The sequence below is a fragment of the Phasianus colchicus genome, chromosome 6 (assembly GCF_987193195.1).
Source record: "Phasianus colchicus chromosome 6, bPhaCol1.hap1.1, whole genome shotgun sequence".
Classification (NCBI taxonomy): Eukaryota; Metazoa; Chordata; class Aves; order Galliformes; family Phasianidae; genus Phasianus; species Phasianus colchicus.
The window spans coordinates 46,570,451-46,584,874 of NC_143441.1; the positions used below are offsets into that span (position 1 = coordinate 46,570,451).

The following is a 14,424-nucleotide window of genomic DNA, read 5'->3' on the forward strand; positions in this document are numbered from 1 at the left end:
AAACAAGAGAGCCCTGCTTCCCAGTGTGACATATGGCACTGATGTCAGCATCCAATGCTATCTGGCCAGACAATGTGAACTGTTATTTATGCTTGGCAATTTGAATCTAGGATGCCAACCCTCTAGAGTGCTGTACAAAGCATTTCTTAATATAGTAACTTCAGTATTAAGACCAAGGAGTTGCTTAATAATTCATCATTTTCAGGTGCAATCTATGCTAACAATGTTCTTTGTATTCTTTATCCTGTGGTAGTTAAAATGCTTTTAAAAGATTGAGTATAACAGTGTATTTCTGGGGTAATATATTCTAGGAATAACTCTAGAAAATTTAATAGTATGGGTAAATGAGCAGAAAATTCTGGATTTTTAATAATTCACTTTCTACCACGATTAATCTGTGCTGTGTGGCTTTCACCCTAACTCCTGCAGACAATTTGTGAACATAACAAATGTCAAGGGTTTAGCTCCGTGTTTTCATTTGTATTTCTAGAGAACAGTTCAAGGCGTCTAAAAGCTGAGACTGGCATCTCTTGAGCTGTAAATCCAAGCTCAAGCTAAGGCAAGAGGATAATCAACGCAAACTTTCCTGGGCATCTCCATCAGTTGTCAATCATAGAGTAGACACTCACCTAACAAAGTCTCCAGAGTTACTCTGATGATTTACACTTACTGTTAGACAGAAGTTCAGGACTTTTGCTTTCCAAGTGAGCAAGATTCTCTCAAAAGAAACAAGCAGGAAATACTGCATTTCTTCCACAGAAGAGGCTGAGCTCTAAGATTGCTTTTTACCCACCTTGTTGTGCCACCTGTATTTCATTGCCCTATCAACAACCATTCTCTCTTCTTCCCTTGGCCTACTGTCATATCCTCCCCTCTTAAGGCTACCTACATACATACAATATTATGAACTGTATTAGCAAAAAGAGAGATTTCTATCATCTGAATTAAAATGAGGAAAAATATCATGGAGTTTATCTTATTAGGCAGAATTACTGCTTGAATCCATCATGTTGTCTGCAGCAGTAAGCTATAGTCCTTAGGAGATGGCTTGATTAGCATTTAATTACCCATCACACTGATGCAGTGATAAGAGACACAGCATGCACTTGATTTCTACCCAAATCGTGCTATGTCAGATATATGGCCTTGACTAATACAGATATCACATAAGACTGGGATGAATGTTATTGAAAGTGATTATGGCAATATTTTGACCACCATAAGACAGAATAAGCCATGCACTGTAGTTTAAAACGTAATATTCCCTCCTCCATAAAATTTCAGAGTCACAGCGCTGGATTCCGTATAATTTTGCATATTTTTACAGGTACTTCCACTTGCAGAAGGCCTTTTATGAAGTACCTAGATTTTAGGGGAAAACTGTCTGCATTGCAACAAGATAATGGAGAGTCAGAGTTAAAATATTCATAACTGCTTTGAATATTCCATACTAATGTTTTTCTTCTTCTGCCTTAGGAGCCAAGCTCTACAGGGTAATTTGTAAAACACGAACCCCACAAGGTATATATGGACAAAAAATGTATGTGCCAAAACATTGGTCAAACAAAGCAGCACTATCAGTTATTAACTTGATCTATTGCACTATGTTGGTGGAAAATATGTTGGGGAGGGCAGAAGCAGTATGAAGAAAAGCAAACACTGCATTCCCCAACCACAGATACAAAAACAAATGCAAGGTGATATTACTTCTTATTTTTTTTCCCAGGACACCACACTCAGTGACAGTGCTGAGATTAACAACCTCCCTCTCAAAACGTGTGGCCAGCCTTTGCACTCCGAATAACGCTTTAAGACTTCATTCCCTGGTAGGTCTTGATAAGGCTTCTGCAGAATTTTTGATGCAGAACATAATCATGCTGCTGTGGTATTGACTTGATTCACAGCAAGATGGGCAGGAGGTGCTCAGATAGGCTTGAAATTCCCTGCTTGGGTTTGCAAATAGCTCCCCTCAGTAAGATTTACGTGACTGAGATGGGAGGAAGTGAAACAAAGTTCACAGGGATTTTATGTAATTTCATCTCCTAACTACTTAGTATGTTTTCAAATGTGTACAAAATGGATGTTACTTTTATCCATTCACATCATTCTTTAAAAATGCTGTGTTACCAGGGATTTCTAAATGATTATGAGAGAAGGCTAATCTTCCTACTTTTTGCAGCACAGCTGTCAGATTTCTCAGGCTGTGTACAACATATTTTTGGATCATTTTTAATTGACACCTGTGAGAGCACTGTAGAGATGGTAATTGAAACTGCTTCTAGCTAGCAGACTATGGAGCACCCTAGGACCTCCAAGAATAAAGTTGTATTTGTTCCCTTAAGCTAGTAGTATCATACAGGAAAGACATACAACCAAGTGAGAATTCAGACAGAAATGAAGGTGGAGATTGCAGAAGACCAAGTTCAGTTGTAGGATTCTTGTCCCACTGAAAACTGAATGATAGCTGTCATGCTAAGGCATCTACAGCAACAACACTTTGCATAAATATTGAGGGAAGAACATTGCCTTTTGAATAAAAGTTTTAGGACACTTTAATTACTGAACCAGTTTCTTCCAGATTGAATTTTGGGATTTTTTATTGTAAATTGATCTATGTACCCAATTCTCTTTTTTTTTTTTTTTTTTTAAAGAGCTTAAACCGTGATATAGTAAAGATGCTGCATCTTTGTGTAGTGAATTAATAAAAAATCTTTCCTTGGCAAAGTGGCAGTAAGGAAAGGATGCAGAGCACAACTGTAAACTACAGAATAATCATACTATCATAGAAACATAGAATGGTTTGTGGTGGAAGGGACGCTCAAAGGTCATCTTGTCCAACCCCTTGCCCTGGGTAAGGAAAACACCCCACCAGATCACATTGCCCCATCCAACTTAGCCTTGAGCACCTCCAGGGATGAGAAATCCATGACTTCTTTGGGCAGCTTGTGCCAGTGTATCACCACCACAAGATATTTCTCCCTTATATCCAACTCAAATCAACCATCTTTCTGTTTAAAGCCCGTTGCCTGTCATACTGTAACTGCAAATCCTGATCAAAAGTCTTTCTCCATCTTTCTTGTTGCCTTCATACGTTGAAATGGCACAACAAGGTCTCAGCTGTATACAATCTGGGATGTCACTGGTTATGCAGCTACTCTACAGAAAGCATATGGAGTTTCTAGAGAATTACACTGTAAACAAACATAAGTTAAGTTGGTTTGAAAACATTTAAGGAATGAAACATACAAAATAAATTTAAGTGCTCCTCCTTCACAGCTCTGAACCAAACAAGTCGTTAAGAAAGCACTATGCTTTACTTTGAACATTACAGCTCAAGGAATACATGAATCAGAGGGAGCAGAACAACAGTGAAAAACAGGAACTCTTGAAGACAACATTTATAGGAAAAGCATGGGGCCAATTCAGTTTGGGAGGAGGAGACTGAGGCAACAAACTTTAACATCATAAAAGATGCATACAGAAAATAGACAAATGAACCATGCTTCATGCCTGGCTTATGGTACATTAATGGATGTTTAGACACTGGGAAAACTCACTAATCGTATGGATATTGAAAACCTAGAATAAGCAGTATGAAGGAGGATGTAGACTGCCATCACTAGAGTCTACTACGAGCACAGTAGATAAACTTCATCTACCAGAGCAAAAATAACCATTGGTATCAGCTTTAATAAGCAAGTACCCTTTGTTTCCCAGCAGGTAGACTTTATATTTTAGATTCAAAACAAATAGAGCAAACCATTTTAATCTTCATGTGATTAGCCTTCTTTATGAAGCATTCTATGAGCTGCTCAGGAGTTTTTAATAAACCAATATATGTGAAATGCTTTAAGATGAACTCAAAGATGAGGGTGGATTTGGAGCATGGAGGAGAGCAAGTAGCACAAAGGCAAACAAAAACAAGAACAAAAAGAGAGTAGATCGAGTTCCGTTAGATTCATGATAGAAATCCAAGACAGCTTTTCTTGGGTTCACATTAAGTGCAACTAACTACAAAAATTCACCTCTTTTGATACATACTAGAAAAAGGCACCACTTACACCCTTGTCATCCATCTATTGTTAGAATCATAGAAACGTTAGATTGGAAAGGGACCTCTGAAGGCCATCTAGTCCAACTCCCCTGCAATTCTTTCCCTATCAAATTCTTTACAGGACAAGAGAAATAAGTGTGTGAAGAGTGAAGAGCTTCAGTATCACATCTCCATCTAGTGGATGTCATAGTCTTTCAGATGCATGATCTGATCACTGATCTCCATGAGCAGGGCACAGAATTGGAAACAAGAAGACTATTTTAACAAGAGATTCGATCTGCATTCAAAATAGATTATGTGCTTTCTAGTGTAAGTTTTTTCTGCCCAGAGAAGCTGTGGGTGCCCCAACTCCAGAGGCATTCAAGGCCAGGTTGGATGGGGCAATGAGCATATTCATCTGGTAGGTAGCAACCAGCTCATGGCAGGGGTTTGGAGCTCGATGACCTTTTGAGTCCCTTCTAACCTAAACCATTCCATGAAATGAAGAAAACTGGCTGCTCCAGGTATTTTGGGTTGTCTGATGAGGCATCTTTTTCAGTCTCCTTTTCATATATATCAGACTATTTCAAGGTAGAAATCTTGTGCAGTTTCATTTGTCTTTCTTATATGAAGGAGAACCACATCATATTCTTCCTGGACCATTGATTTTCTGGTTACTTGTACAGTACAATCTAGACCTCCTTCCACTTCATGCCCTGACCTAACTGTCAGACCCTGCTTTTTCCATGGACTTTTTCTCCTTAAAACCTTCTTTCCCTCTCAATGCCTGTGCAAAAGCAATTGGACTTAATAACTCACAGGCTCCTTCACAGTTCTTTTCATGTGGGGCTGCATCAGGGCTCACAAATACTCTCTGAGGTTGCCATTTGTACAACTGCTACAGGTGCACACAATCAGACAGCTGCCAGCACACCCATGCACTCACAGAAAATGTCATCAGATGAGGCTGAAGTCACATTCCTATTTCTCACTCTCCTCCTGACTAGTGAGCCACACACAGAAGATGTATGTGCTTTTAGAGGAATGATGAATACAGAGCTAGTATTTTACAAATAAGAATACACCTGCACCCATTATTAAAGAGTTCATGCAATCTGTTAGGAAGAAATTGAGAGAAGGTTGTACAATATACGTCATTAAAAGCATTCACCATACATTCTGCTGACTAGCAATGACATTTGAATCAGGAACAATTCTGTGCCTTTGAAACTAGTCATACAAGACTGCACTTAGTATTGTGCATTACTGCTATCCTCATGATTCACATCTGCTCCTTTGCTAAATTCTGCTGAATGGAAATTCAGGTTTCAGCCTACAGTACCTGCGTAAGGCACACATTTCCCAAAGGCTTCCACTGTAGTCAGTAAGTGCAAAACTCACTTCAGCTGACTCCAACACAGGTGAATAAAGGACTTCTAAGGCCTAACAATTAAGAGACTTTTGGATCCAGTTTGGGATTACAACACATGAAGGTGTGTAACCATCCCCCCCAGGCAACAAGATTAGATGAAACACCTTGCTTTTATAAAGCAATAAGAAGGTATGATGAATCCCATTTTGAGTTATATTATTCCTGGAGATTAGCTCTGCCATACCCTTCTGCTGAAAGCACAGTTTACTTAAGCATGTATTGAACTGAAAGAATAATTAATAAATCAATTAATTAATAATGCAGGCTTCCTTGCTTTTAAATATTGATTTCTATTGCTTGTTTATATAGACATCAGCTAAAGTGTAAAGCCCAGGCAGCAACTAAGATACAATGAATCCTGCTTTCTAAAAAACAGAAAGTGATCTTCAAACCTAAGCAGAAATGCTTCTAATTTTCACTCTGCTTTACCGCTTCCCCTTCAGAAGGCTTACTCATTCTCAAGAATATTTATACAAGAACGTAACTTGTTGAAAGAAATTCCCTTAATAATTTGCTAGCATATAACCATTAAAATGTACATTTATAACCATTCATTAAAATGTACATTTTTTACTGTAGTGTTCAGAAATTTTCAATAGAAATAAAGCAGAGTGAGAGGAACATGCACTTAGGCCTGATTGTTTGTTTGCCTGCATCATTTGCACCCAGTCTCCTAAGTGACTCTTTTGAGATCACACCTACCATGTGTTGGAGAACTCATAATTTCCAAGGACTGCAATTCTGCACAGCCCTGAGTTTGAACTATACTAAATTGGGAATGCTGGGCTCTCTGTTCCATGGAGAATTTTGCATTGTTTAAATCCTTCTCTTCTGGGATGATCTCTTATATTCAGATTTTGAATCAGTTCAGATTTGGAAGAACTTTGTGTCTGCTGGAGACATTCATTTTGGTGCTCTTCACCAATTCATCCATTAATTCAAAAGATTCACTCCAGTACAAAAGAAATTCCTGAGTGTCCCTCTTACATGAGAGGGGTCTAACCCAAGATTATAGCAACAACTTTTTCTCCTGTTGCTCTTTCTGCAGCCAGATGTCAACTCTAGACACAAAAAGCAACAGGAAAGCTGCTGGTCTTGAAACACAGAAGTGATGTGGAAATGAAAATATCAACTAGACTTCCAGGTTACTGAAGTCAATACCATGTAGGTATACCATGTAGGTTCAAAGCGGCCAAAAAAGAAAGAGTATTATTCTTTCATACTGACACTTCCTAACCTTTTAAGATACTGATTTTGCACCTTGACCATCTTTAAACGTGTAAGCGTGGGTGAGTTCTGTACTATTTCTTATAACTGAAAAAGAACCAAAACAATATGTTCAATATAGGTATGTTCATCCCTGAAAAGCTTCTTCTCAAGAATGGTCTCTGCCACATTGCTATCCAATGCAGAATTGTTTTTCATATTAGAAGGTACATTAAAGTTCTTGGAGGCCATAATTGCATCAGAGGAGCTGCTGATACTTTGGTTCATTTGCATTCCTTTGAATGCCAAAGAAAGAATTTCTCTCCTACAGAAAAGGCTAATTATTTTTACTTTAAATTCCTAATAAATCAAAAGATTAGAGAATTCTGGCTCACCTAATAAACCAATTAATTATAGTCATTAAAAGATTAGACATTTACACGTATGAAAATAACCTCTACATTCAGCATTAAAATTGTAAAATATATGCAGCCTATCCATCTTTATGCTGTAAGAAGTAAAGGGCTAAGCTTTTCAACTTGGACAGTACGAATGCAAGAATACATTACAAACTGAGAAGTACGTACACATTTATTGCCATTCTATCTGGAGTTTGCCAAGTCAAAATTCTTTGTGGTTACTGACCTTGACTGGGACATTGGCATTACAGTTGTCTCATTTTTAGAGGTTTCACTAAAAAATTAAAAAATAAAAATTAAAATGTTCTTCAACAGATTTTGTCCATGAGTGTAGACTACCTGCTGGCTATTCTACAGTAAATAGGTTTCTCTTTTTATACTCTAGGAAAATAATCCTTCCAGGAGATAGACACATTTCCAGCAAACACTTGTTTAAAAAACTGTAGTTTTCAAAAAATGCTACCCCACTTTTCTGAGGATCACCTGCCCAATTCAAGATAAGGTGAGATGCTCTCAGTCCTAGATTTCTCATAAAGTACTTTTCATTAAGGGAAAGAAAGCAGTCTGTGTTAAGTTCCTGGCTCTCGGGAGTTTCACGAAGAGAAGACTGGCGATGATAGGAAATTCTGCCTTGTAGCAGAGAATGGTGATGTTATAGTGAAATAAAAACAAATTAAAAAAAAATCACAGCATGGAAATCCACCATTAGGACCTGTCTGGCAGGGTTAGGGCATTTTTTTTTTCCTAATGCTCTGATTTACTGCTGAAAGCTTTCATTTTTTCAGTATTCATCACAAGCTTAAAAGCACCAAAACAGTGAAAATCTGGATTTAAAATGTACAAGTTCTTCTTTTTCGCACAGGTAAGGAACAGCCAATACAGTGCTTAGACACTGATATTTTAAGGAACAGCCAATTCAATTACAAAGAGCAGTCCCTCATGAAAGGTAAGCCTTAGTAAACAAATCTGATGAGAAAACAAATATTTGTACACATTCAAAAACAAATGTTTGGTAGTGAAATTCTGAGCATGTTTCTTACAAGGTTTCCCACTGTAAAAGAGGTCATAGCCCTTAAGTTCTATTAAAGATATTTTTGAAATCAGAATGAACAAGATAGATTGGATTCCAGGCACACCTGTGATTTTGCATAAAATTTTCACAAATGCTAAAACTACTAATTTCAAACAATGTTTGGTTGTTTTTGTTTTGTTTTTAACGCCTTCCTCATCTGTAAAATAGGAGTAATAACTGTTATATTACTCCAAGGGAAATGGCAGGTTAGCTCAGATTTAAGAACAATCTGAAAATTGAAACATTACGCCAGAGCTGAGTGTTGGTTTTATTACACTTTAAAAACATTTATCACCCACTACATTTCCCAGAGAACTGCATCTACAGCACTTGACTATACGTTCAGAAAATATTTCATTCCACTAGACAGCTTTGGCTGGAGACCTGCCATATAAAACAAAAAAATCTGCCCATCTTGCAAGTGAAACAAGGAGCACCATTCACATCGAGGACTCCGGGAATCTCATTTGTTTCAGACTCAGTTTTGAAGTACTGTAAGCAATTAACTGACAGATTTTTAAATTTTTATTATTTTTACATTAAAGGCATAAAAACACAATTGGGAAGCACCTTTGAAGAGCTTTAATCCATACTGATGTTAACTTTTTCTTTATGAGAATGTAGAGGTAAATAATAGCCATGCCCCACATGCTCACATATCCATGAGTTAAATTCAGGAACACCACTGAACCATTTAGAAGAAAGGTGAAGACATCAAACTATTTACCAATGGTTTCAGCTGTTTTACTTTGCTATCCAAAGCCTTCTTATTTTCTAGGCAGCACCACAACAAGATCAAAAGTACATAACTAACCACTTTGCTGCAACTCTCATAAGTGAACATCAACAACCATGAAAGCAAATGATAATCACCAGTCAAGATAAGAATCCAGTATGGCAGTCAGGAGGAAAATTGAGGGAATTCTTGCAAAGATATAATAATGCAATAGTTTCCTGTTGTGCTATAGGACAACCAGGGTGCACATTTACATCTTTCACAGTAGCTTTAGTAATATCAAAACTTCTACTGAATGATCTGCTAAGAATCTGATTAAAGGGAAACTCACTAGCAATTAGTAATTTCTGTTCTCCTACTACTTCAAAAACCACCAGAAAGTCTGTCTTCAAACACTTCATCATAATAGCTCTCATCTTCAAAGACTTCTCATCACTGAAGTTTCCTCTTACACGAAGATTTCACCGAATTTGTAAATTCAGGCTTGGAGTAGTGCTTAAGTCTACCAAACAACTTAGAAAATTTTCATTGTCTTGAGAGGAAGAATTTTTCCTCCAAGGTTTTAATTCAACAAGGAATTTTTAGAGCAAATTATAGACTATGGATGTGTTAAGCATATTCCAGCATTAATGGAACAACATTTTTCTTGGTTTTTTTTTTTTATGGTGTTAGTTTTACAACCAGTGGGAATCTAATTCAACATGCTGTTCTCCTGGTCCACACCTCAAGTGGACAGCAGAAGAAAACACAATGAAGAAAAGAAAAGCTCATGGGTTGAGATAATGAGTAGTTTCATGAAAGGGAGAAAAAAAAAAAGCAAACTTACATGGAATCAAAGAAAGAAATCCATTCTCTACTTTCCATTAACAAGTGATGTTCAACCATTCGTTGGGAAGTTAACCTCAATATGATATCAGCTCATTCCTTGACTTTTCTTTTTATAGCCAGAAATAGATGAGATGAATAATACAGTCTACTTTGATTTACAGCCAAGGGATTCATGTTACAACCTGTGGCTGGGAGGAAGACAAGCATCTGAAGATTTTTTCTTAATGAAAGGGCCCTTGCTAACCAAATGCTTTTCAGAAGTACTACAATCAGAATTAGGGAATATATTTTTATCACTTTTTCTTTTTAATTTCCATATTAATCTCCTACATTTAAAAATGTGGATATGTTTAGCTAATACTCACGACACTGCATGCATTTTTCTCCTTTTATATCAGGACACACGATGACACTAACAAATACTTACATATTGCCAAAAGCACAGGTAAAAACTCATGTGATATGGCTTTTCAGCCACCAAGTCTGGAAAGTCACACTAGCATGGCAAATAAAAAAGGTCCTGGACTTGGAAAAACAAAATCACTTCCCACTGCACAGTTTCTGCAAGATCAATAAACCTTTTATTATTCTTGTTTTTGGTTGTTACAAAGTTGTAACTGACTTGAATTTCATAATCTAGGTTATTAATTATACTCAAGAGAAAGCAGAATCTAGATCATCATCTGCTTTTCAGTGTCTCAGCTCTGAATTGCCAACAAGATAGATCATATTTAACAAGTTTGAAAATGGATATTAAGTGTCTGAGTAAGAAAGCAAATCTTGTTATCCTGAGTTCCTAAGTGTTACCTGATTGATCTCTAGCTTTGGACGGTTACCAGATACTGGCTTTCTGTTGCAATTTGATGAGCTTCAGCAAAACTTTTCTCAGAAGTCAAGGCATTTCTGCTACAGCTTCTCCAACAAAAGATGTCCAGAGGGGTTTTCCTCTGGAGTAGTTCCGTATATTTCAGGATAGATCCATGTGGCTCCTGCTTGACTTGCTAAACCTGTGCCATGCTACAGCAGCTGTATTTCTACCATACTGCTTACATTTTGCAATTCATAGTTAACTTCAATGGTAAGACGACTCTTGTACTTAGGTCCTCTGCAGACTGGACATGTAGGTATTGTGAAGGAAGCCCTTGTGCACCTGACTTTATACTAATTCTATGCATTTCTTTTCACCATTTTATTCTCCTTGTTCTTTGCGTTAGTGAATCGATCAGTTGAATGTTCCACTGCATGGAACTGGAGTAATGCAGGCAGCATCACTACAGCCCAATATGCGTGACTGTTTCAGAGGAAGAGTTTCATAGCTGTATCTTCTGTAACGAAGGAAAATGAGTCTCCAAAGTCTCTGTAAATCACTTAGGGCAATAACAACACTTAGCAGATACGGCCCCTGATCTACTAACCATTATCTTAATTGAAATAGAAGAGTTTGATTCTTCCTTCCTTGCTTTACTGCTCCCTCGGCATCACTAGCACCGATCAGCATTATGAGCTGCAGAGTCCCAGGGGGCACATAGTGACAAGGCTGAGCCTTAAGAACTCATCTGTTCCCCAAAAAACTATCTCCAGTGTTTGTTTACAGCAAATCTAAATCACACCAAAGGCAGCTGAGTGCCAGAACAGAAGCAAGACCCCTTCACCAAATGTGCACTATGTGAAAGAACAAACTCACCAAAGCTGCCCCTCCGTTGTTTCCAAGTTCAATTCTGCAGGTCAGCCATGTTCAGGAAGAAATACATATATTTTTTTCAGTACCACTCAGAGAAAATAACCACACACCTCCCAATCAGAAGGGAGGCTGGCTGTCCCAGCATCGTGCCCAGGAGCACAATCCTTCCTCCCCTCCCAAAGTCTGGAGCTCAATGATCCTTAAGGTCCCTTCCAACCTAAACAGCTATTCCAGGACATTTTATGATTTTATGATTGTATGACTGTCTTGTTCTGATCAGATGCAGGGAGAATGTGATCAAGGCACAAGCTCAGAGTCTAGTTCAGCAAGTGGCTCACATTAATCTACTTACTCCCACTAATAAAAAAAAAAACAAGATTTAAACGCTGTGGCAGCAAGAAAGAGTCTTTTAAATGGCTTGGACATCTGGGGATCCATTCATTTCCATTGACCCTGATGTGACAAATTAAGACAGTTTACAGACTGCACAAAGATCATTATGGAATACACAATTTCTTTCAAGCTTAAAAGCTGTATTGGCAGTCACAAGAAATGACATCTTGAATGTCTGTCTATAATTTTCCTATCATGCACAGTGCTGCATTTGAATTACTTTAATATTTTGTGAACATTTACAAAGTTCCTTCATCTGACAAATAAAAAATGTAAGGGAATAACAGACAAGTGATACAAAAGCACTGTAAAAAAAGAAAGAAAATATATTTAATAGCTTTGCAAAATACATTTAGGAAAAGATAGCGAGTCCTCTATGTAGGTACTTAATTTTGCCTGAAAATAAAATAACCACAAGTGGAGTGCATTTAAATCTTTTTGAAGAAAGCTGTGAAACATACAATGAACCTGGAAAATTCTACTCCTGAGTACCCAAAAGCCTTTCAGATATAATCCTTATTTTCTTTGCAGAAGATAATAAATTCTCACAACAGAATCCAAAATAAAAATCCTTCTCTCTCAATGTCTCCTCTTCCTTACTAATCAAAGGATAAGAACTGGTTTAAAAGAGCTCCTCTGAAAAGCTAAAATTTTCCAAATATTGACCTACTTTTAACCTAATTTTAATCTGTAAACAGCATCCATGCTCCCTCTTCTGAAGAATTTCCTTTTGTGTATATTTCCAGAATAGTACTGTAAGAGACTCGTAGGGAATCATCACATAATGAACAAGCACCAGAGCTGCTGAGTTTACCTCTAAAGCTGTCTCTTCATGCTTTCCAGGGACACTGACAGCATTCAGATTTTACTTTGGACTCCAGAGGAAGCCTTGAATAGAACTAATTTAATAAAAGAGATTTTACCTTGGGTGCAACCCAGGAGTCTTAGCATTTCCTTCAAGGTTATTAGGCACTCATGAATAGGCAACAAATAAAACATTTACCCAAATGGCCTACATGAACTAAAGAGCTGCTGTGTTGCCATTTGGTTCTGTTTTCTTTAGTGAAGATGAAGAGTGTCTAATTTTCAAACAGGACTGTGAATAGAAACGTGTTAGGAGAAGAGCAGAAAGGGGTATAAGCCTGAATCCTCCTTTGCTTCTCATTGCAAACAGTACAAGCTTATATTCTCTGGACACAGCTGGGAAAAAGGAGGAAAGAGTTTATGTGGCAATTCAAATACTCAAAGTAGGCTCAATCACCGACATATTCAGTGCATCTCAGTTCAGACAGTAGGGCAGATGTGTACAAAATACAGTTGTCAGTAATTTAACTATCTGTAAGAGTTTCTACCCTCTGGAAGACTGAAAGAAAGAAAAACTGCTCTATTTGGGAGTAGTAAATACTCCTTTTTTATAGTTTTTTAATTTTTATTTTTAAATAAAATGCTGACAGACTCAAACCCTCCTGGAGACTTCCACAGCAGCTTATCTGGTTATGCCCCTAAAAATTGTTACTACTTGTACATTAATTGTAAAATCCAGATGCTGTCATTTTGAGAAATAATTTGGGTCATTAATTCTAAGAACCTGAGCAGTTCTTTTGAGCTCAGAATGCTTCCATTCAGTAAGATCTGGTATTGACTTAATCACACTGAAATACTGTTCACAGTCAGTTTGAGCAATTGCTATATACTGTTGGATAACTATAGGCAATTTCAACAGTACACGCAAACTGATTGAACTCTTACAAGCTAATGTCAGGAGGGAATACCAAAACACATTTACTTACAAGACTCCTCAATATTTTCTTGAAAATTCTTAAACTAACGTCAGCTTTCATGAAATCCAAAGCTTTATTTTGAACAAATCTGTATAACTATGAGGGGAATTTATGTCCCAGCCCTAATTTTTTAGAATCTCCAACTGTAGTGATCATATATAAGTAAGTATTTTAACCACATCAGAAGTAAGGAATATTCATGGTCTGGACCCTTTCCCTTCAACACAGTCTGAGAAAAATCTTTTGGGACATCAATTACCATTGTTGCGTGGGTTTTTTAATCAACAGTAAGCTGAGGTTTGTAGTATGGCATGGTTTGCTTCCATGGCAGCTGGAAACAGCTGTGCAGAAAACATGAGGATATTTGCAAGTAGTATTTAACTGAATGATTTAGACTCTGGTACATATTCAATATTGGTTGTATCAGCATTTTCCTCCAAACCTGCATAATATTGGCAGATTGGTTAGTATGTTATCCATCTAGCTGTCCCTATATTAAATAGAAGTAATTCTCTTGATTTTTATTTTTTATTTTTTTTTAAAAAGAGTTTGAAGCTCTCTCCAGATTACTAGATTTCATCCTCTCAGTTCACAGTATTTAATTACTCTGCTAGCATGTACTCAGTTATTTAGCCCTAACCTATTGAATGGTATAGCTTACCACGAATAGATTACAGGTAAACTGGTTCAATAATGCAACAAGAGTAATTGGCTTAGTAATAGGATCAAGATGACGTCGGTCACCCCCTGTGTTAGAAGTCAGGCTTTATAGAGATAAAAGAGACCAATAAAGGCCAGTGCAGCAAGGTACAAAGGAGGAAGGATTGGCTAGTCAGTTCTTAA

General features: G+C 37.3%; 1 long non-coding RNA gene across 2 annotated transcripts in view; it reads right to left on the reverse strand.

The window, feature by feature from the left end:
- Nucleotides 1-10,295: 10,295 nt before the first annotated feature.
- LOC149917594 (uncharacterized) overlaps nt 10,296-14,424 on the reverse strand; it is a 58,615-nt gene continuing 54,486 nt past the window's right edge. For both annotated transcript variants that reach the window (XR_016467559.1, XR_016467558.1), the window contains exons 2-3: nt 11,411-11,444; nt 10,296-11,051 (exon numbers count right to left, since the gene is read on the reverse strand). This is a non-coding gene — a long non-coding RNA (uncharacterized LOC149917594). The remainder of the gene's footprint in view (nt 11,052-11,410; nt 11,445-14,424) is intronic.